The following is a 13,534-nucleotide window of genomic DNA, read 5'->3' as shown; positions in this document are numbered from 1 at the left end:
CGCGGCCAAGAGTTATATGATCTACGAAGAGAGGATGGAGTAGCCACACAAGCAGCTATAAAGATGTAAGAATATACCCTCACTCTATCATCGAAAGTAAGAAAGCAATAAAATTTACACATCGCTATAGGTACACGCACTTTAGAGTAAAAACACAAAGAAGGCAAATATAACGCAAATACCTATTTTCATGGATTACAATGGTATTGCAAGAATTATTGATGATATAAAATCCAGCAATACTTAATAAAGTGTGTGCTTTAAAGCATAATCTAGTGAAGATCTATCATATTGATTAAATATACTCGCAATTTATCACAAAATGCTTAAATTACGCTTCCAATTTCGTACAGTTCGCAGCACCGTCTCGATTATTAGAACTGTTTCTAATGCAAATTTTTTTGAAAAAATTGCCAGTCTTATGGATCAACAAAAATACTTCTCAAGTAAGTAAATAAATTACACCATTAATGCTATTAAAATTAGTCAAAATACCGTAAACTATACCTCAGACACAAAGAATGGATGTTATGCTCCATAAATGATCTTTCAATGAATTCCATATCTCGATTGAGGTTACAATAGAATAACTACTGCACGTGATGGTGCAGTGGGCTGGAAAATACGACATGGAAGAATTTCTGTTTATAAAACTACGGGATGTGGGAACAGTCTTTAAAAAACTGAAACAGAGAGCCAAGATCCATTAATAAAAAAAACTAACACAGAAATCCATTAATAAAGAAAACTACACACGGTAATTAAAATCATTTTCATGCAATGGTTAACCACTTCAATTGATCACTGTACGTGAAATTAAGCTGAAAGAAGGCTCGAGCGGTTTTTTAAAAGCATGGATTTACATGAATATTCATACACGAGTTTTAATTTGTGACATACCATAGAGCCAGAGACTAATAACTTCAAAACTTATAAATTAAAATTATTTCATTAATTCACTTTTACAAGCGTCCGTTACTTTTAAAAGCGTCTAAGTCGACTTCTTTTAGGTTTTATTTTTTAACTGACAATAGCTACTTCAGTTAGCTAAAGTCAGTTAAAAAATGCTGTGATTAGTATGACGCAAATCTCTTGCGAAATTCCAATTTTATACATCCACTCAGCGGTGACGGAATCGTGCGTTCAATAAATACGTCGAAGTCACCGAGAAGGGAACATAGCGAATTGCTTGAGGCAGTAAATTAACGATACCAATGTTTCTGTGATATATGTACCTGTTCACCCCATTCCCATTTAAGTATCCAGCTGCGTCTCGATTCTTATCAATAACGATGCATCTCGCTGGGTATAAATCAAATGTTATCTATGGGCTTTGTTGGGCGACAATACGGTTTTTGTGTACATACTGGCAGCTTTCTAACGTTCAAGAACAGCAAACAGAAAACAGGGCAACTATTTTGGAAGAGAAATCGGTTTGACAAATACAGCATTGTTAAATGCATTTATATTGCCATAAATTATTGGAAACCAAGACTTTCAAAGAAATGGGACTAGGAAATTGATCCCCGGAAACTGCACGAAAACTTTCACCAATGAGTAAAATATCGTCCTATCTAAAAGCCGTATTATTTTAAGGGAGGTTTTCATGATTTCCACTATTTATAAGTAGAATACTGTTTCCAGCCTCGGATAAATCAAGCACTTAGTGATTTTCTACGACGAATAGTAATTGTCCATAAGTTTAAACACCAGGAGGTCATTTTTTAAGGCTTTCTGCATAGGTACTTGGATGAATGAAAGTAGTAACCCCCTCGTCTCCTAAAAAAATGAGGTCCTCGCGTTGAAAGTAGTCCGCCATTAATTACTAAATACGGAGGATAATAATATTGTCCTAGGAATAGGTTTCCATCGTCATAGGTTTCACATCCTTACATCTCCCACAATCAAATAGGACTCCTGATTGAGTTATTTTCGTAGTTATTCTGTAGATTCCTTAAATAGTTCGTCAGTATTTTTTTTCAGTTTGCATTTAAACTGAAACGAGGGTTTTTACGCCAGATAAAGTACAGTAAATTTGTGTTGATAGCATTAATTTTCATTGATATTTCACTTCAAAACGACTTGTTTTGACAGTGGTTCCCTTAAATATATCGTTGTTATTTTTTCAATTTGCATTTAATTGTAAGCAGGGTGATTATGCCCGATAAATTACAGTAAATTTGTGTTTCGCATTAATTTTCGTTGATATTCCACTTCAAAACGACTTGATTTTAAAATGTATCTTTCAATGAGGTCAGAAGTGAAGGGTGGCATGAACTGTTATGGATTCCTGACGGCCGTAAGGGATTCAGCATTGTCCCGTGGTGACAAGACGTCCACGGCGTCGAATGAAAAAGTCGCGATCACATGGAGAGAAATCGAAGGGAAGGATTGATTGATGATAGGTAACGACTGTGACGTGAGAAGAATGCTGTTATAACCGCACCCTTGCAGAATATGTACAAAAATATGTTTACATCAAAGTTGATTGAAAAATTGATGGAACAAAAATTTACTTGTATTATTTTTAGTTCGCGATAAAAACGATGATTTTTATTTTGTGTTATCCTACCCCTTCAATCTGCGCAAAGCCTGTAAATAATAATTCGACACGTGATGTTAATATCCATCCTTTTTAACAATCCTTACCCTTAATATTTTTGCGCAACTTATGTACGCAACTAATAAAACTTTTGAAAGATGATCGCGTGTAATTTTTAGGTGTAAGTTTTATTCGCTGTAATCCTCCAATTTTGCTCGATCTTTTGGTACAGTAAAATCTTTCCCCACACGTGTCAGTTTTTTAGGGCTTTTGCGACTTTTCCGACTTTTGAGGCACTTGCCAGTGCTTTTTTCCAGTTATAAAGGGGGGTAGGGCGAGTAGAAGTTGTTAACTCCTATTTAAATGCTTTTAATGAATGGTGATGCTTGCTATTCGTGGAAGGAATTATGTACTCGTCTTTAGATAGTTCATTTCAATTCATAGTTGTACTCCGTGCGAGAACTTATTTGCATTTGAAACAATGATTGACATATTGATGAGCATGTTTCACGCCATCCTAATATTCCTTTTTCATCTCCCTAACTTTGCTTTTATTCCAGTCATAGCCATCAGAATAATATTCGTTTAAGACAATGAGATACAGTTATTCCGATACACTTACAGTATGCAATCAAAACAGAAGAACTAAATATGCAGCCGAGATTAATTTGCAATAATTCGGAATTTTTATCTAAATTAGATAGACTGCCCTAGTTTTAACACTCAACGAGTGATTCTCCAACAATCGAGTGTAAACAAAAGGCAGGTACTTCATAGTACTAAAACACGTTCGTGCTTTTAGCACTAGGAAGTAACAGCGCATTTGCCTTAATATTGCAACGAGTCGCCTTCAATTAAGGCGTGGTAATATAGATTTTCGCGAGAATTTTGTCAATGCATTAATTTTTCTCCGAATTTCGAATGTAACTAAGGTTTTCTTAAAGATTGCTCGTTTGGAAGAACTAAATGTGCAATAAAAAACGCTGACGGTACGTCGCCACACGTATTACTTCGGGGAATATATATTATTCACTAGCTGAATTAGAGATTACGTAAATCCCCAGTCTGCGCAGATTATGGCGAGGTTGGGGATTCCTTTGCTATGATGCAATGTGTCGAAACCAGCCTGTGACATCCTCCCGCGAGTCGTTAATATAACAGTGTTTTCTTCGAATAAAACCTGCACGTCGACCTGGGTCGTGACATTTAAGACGTGAGCCGCCCGCCTCCCTTGCCGTTCCCTCAAACCTGCACCAACCTTCATTTCCGACGTGGAAGTTTTCGTCTTTTCCATCGCTAAGGGCTGCGTTTCTCTTTCCCCAGCCAGAGTGAGCGGTGAAGCGTAAACTTTCGCTCACGTGAACCATTGAAGACCAAAGGAAAACCACGAATAAGGGTTCCTAACAGTTAATAACGGGTTATCCATCCAGGTACGCCTCTGATCGCGTTCAGAGGACCATTGTGCAAATGAGAAAAACTCAGCGTAAACAAGCTTGATCTCGTTTCGTTAAATAATATATAAATCGTTAGATAGATGCCATCGATACAGTTTCTCCCGTACTCGAGAGCTGTTCGGGTATTTCGACACGTGAAATTTTCGTGATTTAAAACACAGTTCAAATCCTGAAAGAGGGTTAAAACTGTGGACATTTACGGTAGTAAGGTTAATGAAATTAGAGGAGCAAAAACTCTCTTATAGGATCCTATTAATTTATCATTCAAGTCTAAATCTCAAACGCATGGGCGAAGAAAAAAATTCACAGCATTGTAATTTCCTATGCATTTCAATTGATATAATTCTCGAAGTCCCTCTCAATAAGGCCTGATGCACAAATTCTTGGCTTCAATTAGGTATCATCATTCCATTGTTTAGCGTTCAGTGCGACCGTGAAAAAATGGCTTTAGATATTATCAAAAGGCATAGACTAGATGTTATATTTTTATCATCTGAGATCAATCGATTATAAAATAAATAACCAAGGTTCGGAATTAGGAACAGATAACGACATCACTCTTCACATAACGAAAGTCTAACATTATGGAATCGAAAACAACTAACACCTCCCCCACCCCCGAACACCTGAACCCGACCTAACCGATATTTTGATACGCAAAAAGCTTTTCAACGTATTGCATCACTAATTATTCTAATTATGTGTGATAAAAATTAGATATAAGAGAGTATTAATGAACTTGGACTTAGTACAAGACACTAATTTCTGCGAGGAAACACATTATCACATTTAAGATACCGTTACATGTGGACAAGTGCATATTGAATATGGCCTGTAAATTAGAGGAAAATGGATTTAGTTTGACGCAAATAATGCACCACGAAAAAGGACGGGTTGCGCAGGAGTGGTGAGTTGTCTTGAGGATATGGACTCATTGAGCACACTTACCCTCCACGAACTTATTTCACGAGCCATAATTGAACGCTATGAGTATACAGAATGGGGCTCCAAGGAAGGCGTTAAGGTGTTAAACCGCAGCGAAGGAATTAACCTGATTTCAACAGAGACGTCGCCGAAGTGTTATGGAACACTTTTTTTATGAGGTTCCTGATGCTCGGCGACAACGCATGAATTTTCGCCATAATATTCCCGCAATGACGAATGACTCGTGGAATACGGTCGATAGGCTATAGAGCTATTTTTGAAAAACAGCGATGGGGTCGTTGAAAATGACCTGATATCGGTATTCCTTAAGGGAGTTCGGTAGATAGAAGGAACAGACAAGTTAAGACGGAAAAATAACTTCTTCGCTCAGCAATTCTATAACAACTTAACATAAAGAGAATGTGATAGTTTCCGGCCACTTTTATGAGTTGATGACGTCATTATGGTTCACATTAATTATCTCGGTCAGATAATGTGAATATAATGTGAACTCTAGCTTCTTCAGCTAAAGCTCCTTCAGGTGAAGAGTAGCAAAAAAGAGTGTAAAAACAACGACCATCACGAAAGGAGGAGTAGCTGAGGAGCGCGACCCGCTCAGCAAGAGTTCGTGACGTCATTGGCTAATCTGCGAAAGGTCGACGATTTTTTTCCCCGCGAATAGCTCGAGAAGAAGGCAATGGATTGAAAAACGGAAAAAATATTCGGTTCACTTAGTTTTTCGAACATTACCAAAATCGACACTTTAAAAAAAATTATGAACGAGCCCTTATTATTACGCTAAAGTAAGTTAGAATTATATTACGCTAAAGTCACTAATCTGCAAACTCCAATTATTCCGGTTATTCAAAAACTCTATGAAGAAAAAATTACCCATTGGAACTATGATACGACTCGACGAAAAATAAATATATATTATGCTTTGAATATAAAGCATAATATATAAATAATAAACAAAATATTCAAATATTCAAATACGGACAAAGTATCCGCGAACCAATTTTTTTTCCTGCTCATACGGAATGAGTACGAGAAGCACTCCATTACTTTCGTTTACTGATAGTGCATCGGATTCAGATAAGTCGGTGCAAGAGATAAACATGAAGTGACACCCGTACCTCGAAAAGCCGAGCGTCACTGTAATCTCACGGACGCTATGAAAAAAGGAGTTTTGGATATTGTGAGCCGGCGAATGTCCACGAAGATGATTATCCTTTTTATAGAAGAAATCTAAGAAGATTGGTCCAAGAAACGAGGTATACCTCTTTTCGTGAAATTTTAAAAATTTCCTCTTCTAGATGCGCATTCTCTACTTACGGGAATTAAAATAGACTTTCAGGGACATAACTGCTGGAAATTGCAATAGGAAATGTGCATTTTTACACAGGTTCTCATGGCGTTAATTGTACAAGCATTCGGAAAATTTTGATTAATAAAAGGATATCGTTATATGTATGTAGTTTTAAAAAAATCAGAAAATGCTACTAATGACAATAGGGACAAAAATAAAATTTAATCACGCCACTGAACAGCTTTCTGCGTTATTAGCCAATGAATGGCTCAAGGAATGCACAAAATAATCAATTATTTGTCGAATTTCGTTAACGTGATCTCGTTTTTTCAAACATCAATCAACCGTTTTTTTTTAACATTAATCATTGTCGTACGGTCATGTCTGTCAGTAGATCATTATGTAAGTATCTAAGAAGAAATTCTGGCCTTATGAAAGCTAGAAGTTGCAGTTTTAATTCATGATACACGAACAAATTCTTTTCCAGCTGACATGGAATGAGTACGAGATGCACTCTTGCATGACTTTCTTTCGTTTACTGATCGTTACGTTACGTTTACGATCGTTACGAACATGGGATTACAGAATTATGTAGAATGGAATAACTGAAGGCAAATCACGATAGTTGTACGAATGGTGCTACAGTAGGCTCAAATAACTGGTTTTGTGTCTAAGTCAGGGTTGATAAAAATCATGATTTTTTTTCAAAAAAAAAATAATTTTTGTTGATTTTTTTTATTTAAATAGGATTTTATTGATTTAAATAGGATTTTATTGATTTAAATCGGATTTTATTGATTTAAATAGGATATTATTGATTTAAATGAGATTTTTATGATTCTCCATTCATCAAAAATTCAGTTATTTGCAAAACTAACTATTTGGGCAGCATATTGGAGAATGATCGTTTGCAGAAACAATAAGAGGCAACATACTCTAAACTCAATACAGCATTTAGTCAATCAGGGGAGAGAACTATGGAAATGCCAATGGTATCAAATTAAAAATTACACCAGCATAATATAAAATTGCCATAGGAAGTATCAAATGTACTATATTCTGCGGTTCTAAAGCATATGAAGTTTAGAAAAATTCTGTAATTGTAACTTTGTATGGTGCCTACGCTTAGAAATTATATCAGAAAACAATTTTTTTTCAACGGATACACTAGTATTCTAACCAAAGCCATTTTTTTAAATTTTCATGTCACATGCATTCCTACAGTATCATTTCTATTTAAGAGCCACCATTGTGCTGATAACTGTCGATTCATTGTATTAATTAAGAAATAAAAATCAAAATTATGCACTTACAGCTTCCTTTTCTTGACTCTTTAAAAATCAAACATATTGATCACATTATGATTTAAATGACCTGATTTTTTAAAATAAAAATCAAGTGATTTAAATCAATCAACCCTGGTCTAAGTGTTGACTTAAATATACAAGGATTGAAGTATCCACATTCTCTGAATCCTTATTTTGATCGTTAGCCTCGATGAATATCAACTACAGTGGAAATGTAAAAAAATACTCGTATTTCAAAAGTTTGTTTTGCTCTGTTGGGTACACATCTTCGGCGGAAAGCGTCGCTGGAGACAATCACATCAGCCTTTTTTGTAGCTTGACGCAGGCAAGTTTGCAATTTATTATTCGGAAAAACGGAATAGTGCAGCAAATACGAGATATTGTTCGTTAGGGTTCATTATGAGGAGAAAAAAACTTCCGCCTATTTTTTTCATTTTCAACACTGTTTCATGCATTTACGACCCCGAAAACAAATATTATAGCGGTAAACAGTCCGTCATAGTCGTATGAATACATTTTTTTGTCTATCAATAAAAAGTGTTTGTGCGGAATATTCAAATACATATAAAGAGTTTTTTTCCACTAAAAATCCGAACTTATAAAGGGCTCGGCGCTAGTGAAAACAACAGGAAAAATACAGTCTTACATGATATATTTTAGGTTTGAATTCACTTTGATTGACTTCAATTACGACATTAATTCGCTCTTTCATCTACAGATAGCATTGTGTCTTGTTAATGATTTATTTTTATCGTTATTAGTAAGAATTATCAAACATTAAGTCATTATTTCGTCACAAGGACATTTATATTATATTTGAACTCAACATTTTTCCTATGCTTGCGCAGGAATCGCCGTACGAACCCATGGAAAACGAACTTTACTCAAGAAAAGCAATACTGCATACGGTTTACATACGACGCAGAAACCCAATTACTGGTACTACTTTTCGAGCTTCACTATTTTAGGGGGGTTAGTGAGCCCCTCAACATTCTCCAGCCCCTGCAAGAACCTCATGCTACGAACTAACTTCGTATTACTTTCTCTAGCAGTAAGTTCGTGAAGGGTAAATGCGCTCAATGACTCTACGGACTCTTAAAGAGCGAAAGAGAAGCAAGGATAGGAAGACGTGCGTCGCCCATTACGCTAAATGAACACGATGCGAGGCGGGTCGTGAGTGAATGATCACTGGACGTCAGATAATTCAAGCGAGAATTGTAAACGCGAAAGTCAAAATCAAGATGGAACGAAATCCAGAATTGCAACTAACTGGATGGTTGTATAAGAAAGTTTAGCCGTTAATATCCTACTAAAAATTGAGGTGAAATTTCCACATACCCCTACGGCGAAAATTTACTTCAATCATGCGATAAAAAATACACCCACTGGCCCACAAGATAAATTACATCATGAACCAACGAATCCTACGATGTTCTGCTTTTTTAAAACTATATTAAAATAAATACTTACAATATCCCACGATTATAAAATTCATAATTCACATTCATCATTCAAACTAGGTTTATCTTGTACTATATATTAAGCTTTGAATTCATTTCAATAGGGTGTTTTGTATTTTTTTATTATTGCCTAAATCGAAAGATTATTACTCCTGGAGTATGCATTTCACGCTTTAAGATTTTTTCATGTCGATATCTATTTTTCGCGATTAAATGCAAAGTGAACATTTTCACGCGCGCGAAAACGCGACGGCGAAGTATTAATGCTGGGAAAATCCCGTGTGACGTCATTCTGGTTCTGGCTGCCGCTGTGTGAGGCCATCTTGGTGCGAGGCTATGAGCGCCGCTACGATGCAGGTAGCAGAGTACCCTGAGGATGATGAAGTTATCATATTTAACTCTTTTTTTTACCGCTAACAAATCATGTTTTTTTAATTTTTAAAGAATTCCTGTAATTTAAAATAGAAGTATTTCAAAACTGTTTTTCCTTGGTGTTTAAGGATAAATAAATAATCAGCATACTACCCCGCAAGGCGGTTCGATATGAGTTTGGTGGATGGTGTGGGGACACCCGACGCCAACTTACCAGGATATTAAAAAGGATGCAGGTGCCTGTCGAGAGGGATTTGAATGCCTGAGTTCGACCTTTCATTCATCAACCGTATACAGTACAATGTTCCCATTTGGGAACAGATTTTAAAAAACTCATGAAAATTATATTTCGTATCTGTGATTACTTTTATAGCTTTTGTTATGTAAATAAAATATGGCAGATTTTAAAAAAAGTGAATCGGATGACTTTGGTACACATTGATTGTTAATCATACCTTTTCAAAATTGATTATTTTCATCACCTCTGTGGAGAGTATGCGGTTTCTTCGATATTTTTTCCTACACTCTCTTTTCAGTAACCAATGCTCATCTATTCAAATGATTAAATTATAACACAATGTTAAACATAGTATTTGGGAAGTTGCTTGTAAACACATTAATAAATTCTGTTCGGGTTTTCTTTCATGATCTCTCTTAATTAGTTGTAAAATAAGTATGATATGCAAAAATAATAAAAATCAGTAGGTAAGCTGGTTCGGTCTTTAAAGGGTGAATGTACTTCATTGTCTGTGAGATACGAATTTCTATGTCTACCTGTTCTGCAAAAATCTCTCTCTTATTTTATCGCTTAAAAATTTTTCTGGTGTCTCTCCGAAAGGTATCTGTTCTTCATGACTCAAGGAATCTAAGCCTAGCACTTACCCACGGAGTCTTTAGCGGCTCCAAATATAATGCGTCTAAAAGCTGTATTACTACTGTTCGCTCGTAAATTTTTTTAACGTATCGCGCAGCCTTCCATGGTATTTTACCCAGTTCTTGAAATAAATATTTCTGTACCGGACTTAAAAAAGATTATTAAATACTCTCTATCATAATTATCTTCTTTTGGTGAACGAGATACAGCAATATGGTTCAGTATATCTTTTAAAGGCCGTTTTACTCGGGGCACGTACTTGCACAATCTGACGTGTGTACGAAGGCGCAGTCAAAATTGCGTCGTGTAAAGCGGTGAATTGCTAGAACACATGCGAGAATGCGTGGACGTGAGATGGCAAAATAGCCCCTGTTCTAATTTCGTTAATGCATTCGAGCAATTCCATGCCATTTTAGAAATCAATGCAGTTCTAACCTGCGCAATTCCGTGCCCCGTGTAAAACGGCCTTAATGAAAGCTTCTGCGTGCTTCGTAGTAATAAATAGCCTTATAATTCGACCATCTTTTATTACTCAATTCTAACTTAACTCACAAGTGTGGTTACTTATTATTATGATATCAGGCAAGGAAAACTCTTATCAGGAAAGTATACGAAAAGGGTTTCTAGACATTCTCATTGCAACATGCATGATGATCGCAATGGACTTTCGGGTAATGAACAACTTGCATACCACTTTTCCTTCTGGTGCGCTCACTGGGAATGATTAAGTGCGTCTAAGAATTGCGAATAGCTCGAGAAAATTTAAGATATCGGGAATAAAAACACCGATTCAAAGTGCAGAGGATGAAAGAAAGTAAATGCAATTTAGACACACTCCGCTTCGGAAGTTTATCGTCTAGGAAAACACGTTCTGAGTGAAACCACGACGAGCTAGCTACCTCCAGACTTCATTTCAACATCAAGTGTCTCACATAAAACAGGCACCAGTGTTTTGTCTACCCGCAAATTCAATCAACGAAGACGCGACCAATGAAACAATTATGTTTAAATAACACAGCCAAAAAGAGGTATCCGCAATCAGGGAAATAGACAAGGCAAAAAGCTAAAATAATGCGATGTGAAACAAATTATATGGCATAGCACCTCTTCAATCTCAGAGCAATAGTAAATAAGAGCGATTTTTTTTGGATTCTATGAACGTAGTAACACGGTTTTTGATTTCTCATTATTTACGTCATAATTCACAAGAAGGATACTTTAGCATACGTAGCTTTCAGAGAAATCGACACCTGACACCTCTACCTGATTTGAAGTGATAAACCCCAAAATAAAAGTCAGCATTCGGGATATAACATCAAATATTTGATCAAAACAACCACAAACTGTGAATTAATCTGTTATGTATCCGTTTACCTCTCAAGCGCTGCACTGTCCCACCATGTCCACCATTCTAATTCAGAATACGGTACTATTTTTTATAGGTTTTTTTTACGGTACGGTATTTTTAGCGCATTTTCTCATATGTAGGAACAAAAAGGCACTGTTGTATTAAGTACGGCATTCTATGCCATTCAATGTAACATGATTTCGATGGTAGTTCTAGGTTCGATATGGAATGCCATTTCCAAAAAAATATGATGATGCCTAGGTCTGGAATACACGGCCTTAGTCTGAGGCTTTGTTTGATCAGACATGATGATTTTTTTGCGATGTTTTTCGATAGAATTATTTTTGCTGTAAACATGCCATTAAAAATACAGACAATTATAATTTGATTGGACACGGTGAATTTTTTTGCGATGTTTTTAGATAGAAATATTTGTGATGTAAACACTCCATTAATGCTACAGTGTTGTGAAAAACTGATTCCTTTGAAATAATTGCATTTGAAAAATATTACTATAGTATTCTTTACCATCAGCAGTATAATGCAGAGATTGCTGTAAAAAACGGGTTCAGAGTTTCCTTCGCAATTCTCTTTTTTCGGTTAATTTTAGCATTATAACCATCGCAGCAAAATAAACTAATCGCAGTAAAAAAAATTAATCTATACATGAGAAAATGTGCTCTATATCACTCACTGCAGTGAGTACTGAACTACTTTTTTATTTTCCTTGTTTCACGAAATTTTATATCATAATATACGCCGTTGATAAACGTGATTATGCATAGATAGTTGATGTTGAGATTATCTTGAGAGTCCTGACAAGGCGAAGGCCTCCCTCCCTCACCACGTCGTCTCGACGGAGGAGGGCAAGCGACACTTGCCGAGACTTGATGGGGTCAGCAGGAGATGGGAGGAGGGTGTGACGTCACAGCCACGGTGCAAACGCGTCAGCATCCTCCCCCTTCCTCTACCACCCTCCGCCTCCGCCCCCCACACCCCCGTCTCACGAGTCATCCACCCTCCACGCCTCCAGAACACTTGCATCTTCGCGCCGCACCGCCTACTGCAGCCCGCTCATCGCGCGTGAAACGTCGAACAGAATAATCGCGGATGTTCATCAAAATAGGCTCGATAATGGCAAGGTGGTTCCATCTAATATTAATAATAATTCGTCTTTATTGGGCGAGATTGGGATTAGAAAGTCCCATCTTCCGTCTAAACATGTTTGCAGTTAAATACATTGTCAAGATGCTCATGAAATTACATGCAGAGAAATAACATAAAGAGACATGGAAGCACGGTTTTCAATCAACAAACAAAATTATAAGTTAACAAAGTTACCATTTACCATGTGTGAAAAGATGTGAGCTAACGTGAGAAAAACCTAAGGATATTGACTTTCGTCCTTATTGGAAAAAAACCCACTGCAAGAAAACGCTAAAACAAGAAGGGGGGCGTGAAAAACCTGCGAAAACCTGAGAAAGAGAGTACTCATAACACTGCATGAAACAAGCGACTTTGTACGTGGTCACGCAAATCTACAAACACAATGGATGAAGTTTGCCAAGAAAAAATATGTGGCTTAGCCGGAATACGATCCCGGATCTCCCAATTGCCGGTCAGGGGCGTTAGCTAGTAACACCACCAAGCCTAATTCTAAGAGTGAACTTCGGGATGGGTTTTACTGCCGGATTTATGTAGTCATAATGTTAAACAATTTAAATGAAACAAGTTTGTACTTTCAACACATTTAAGTATGTATTTACACTTATAAATGTTCCTCGGCGAGGTAAATAACGTAAAAAACCCTAGGATGGGCAGTATCACAGAACACACAAGATAAAGATTAAAAACTCACACAAATAACTAAATTTTCGGTGGCATTACCACCTTCCTCGGAGTTAGGTTACCAAAAATTTAGTTATTTATGTGAGATTTTAATCT

General features: G+C 36.5%; 1 protein-coding gene across 2 annotated transcripts in view; it reads right to left on the bottom strand.

Moving 5' to 3' along the window:
• The window catches only part of LOC124169694 (LIM and SH3 domain protein 1), a 138,036-nt gene that overhangs the window by 23,591 nt on the left and 100,911 nt on the right, over window positions 1-13,534 (bottom strand). The gene's annotated exons all lie outside the window — the stretch shown is intronic.

This window comes from Ischnura elegans, chromosome 12, assembly GCF_921293095.1.
Source record: "Ischnura elegans chromosome 12, ioIscEleg1.1, whole genome shotgun sequence".
Taxonomy (NCBI): domain Eukaryota; kingdom Metazoa; phylum Arthropoda; class Insecta; order Odonata; family Coenagrionidae; genus Ischnura; species Ischnura elegans.
The sequence above is the reverse complement of the archived record's forward strand: the minus strand, read 5'-3'. Positions and strand labels throughout refer to the sequence as shown.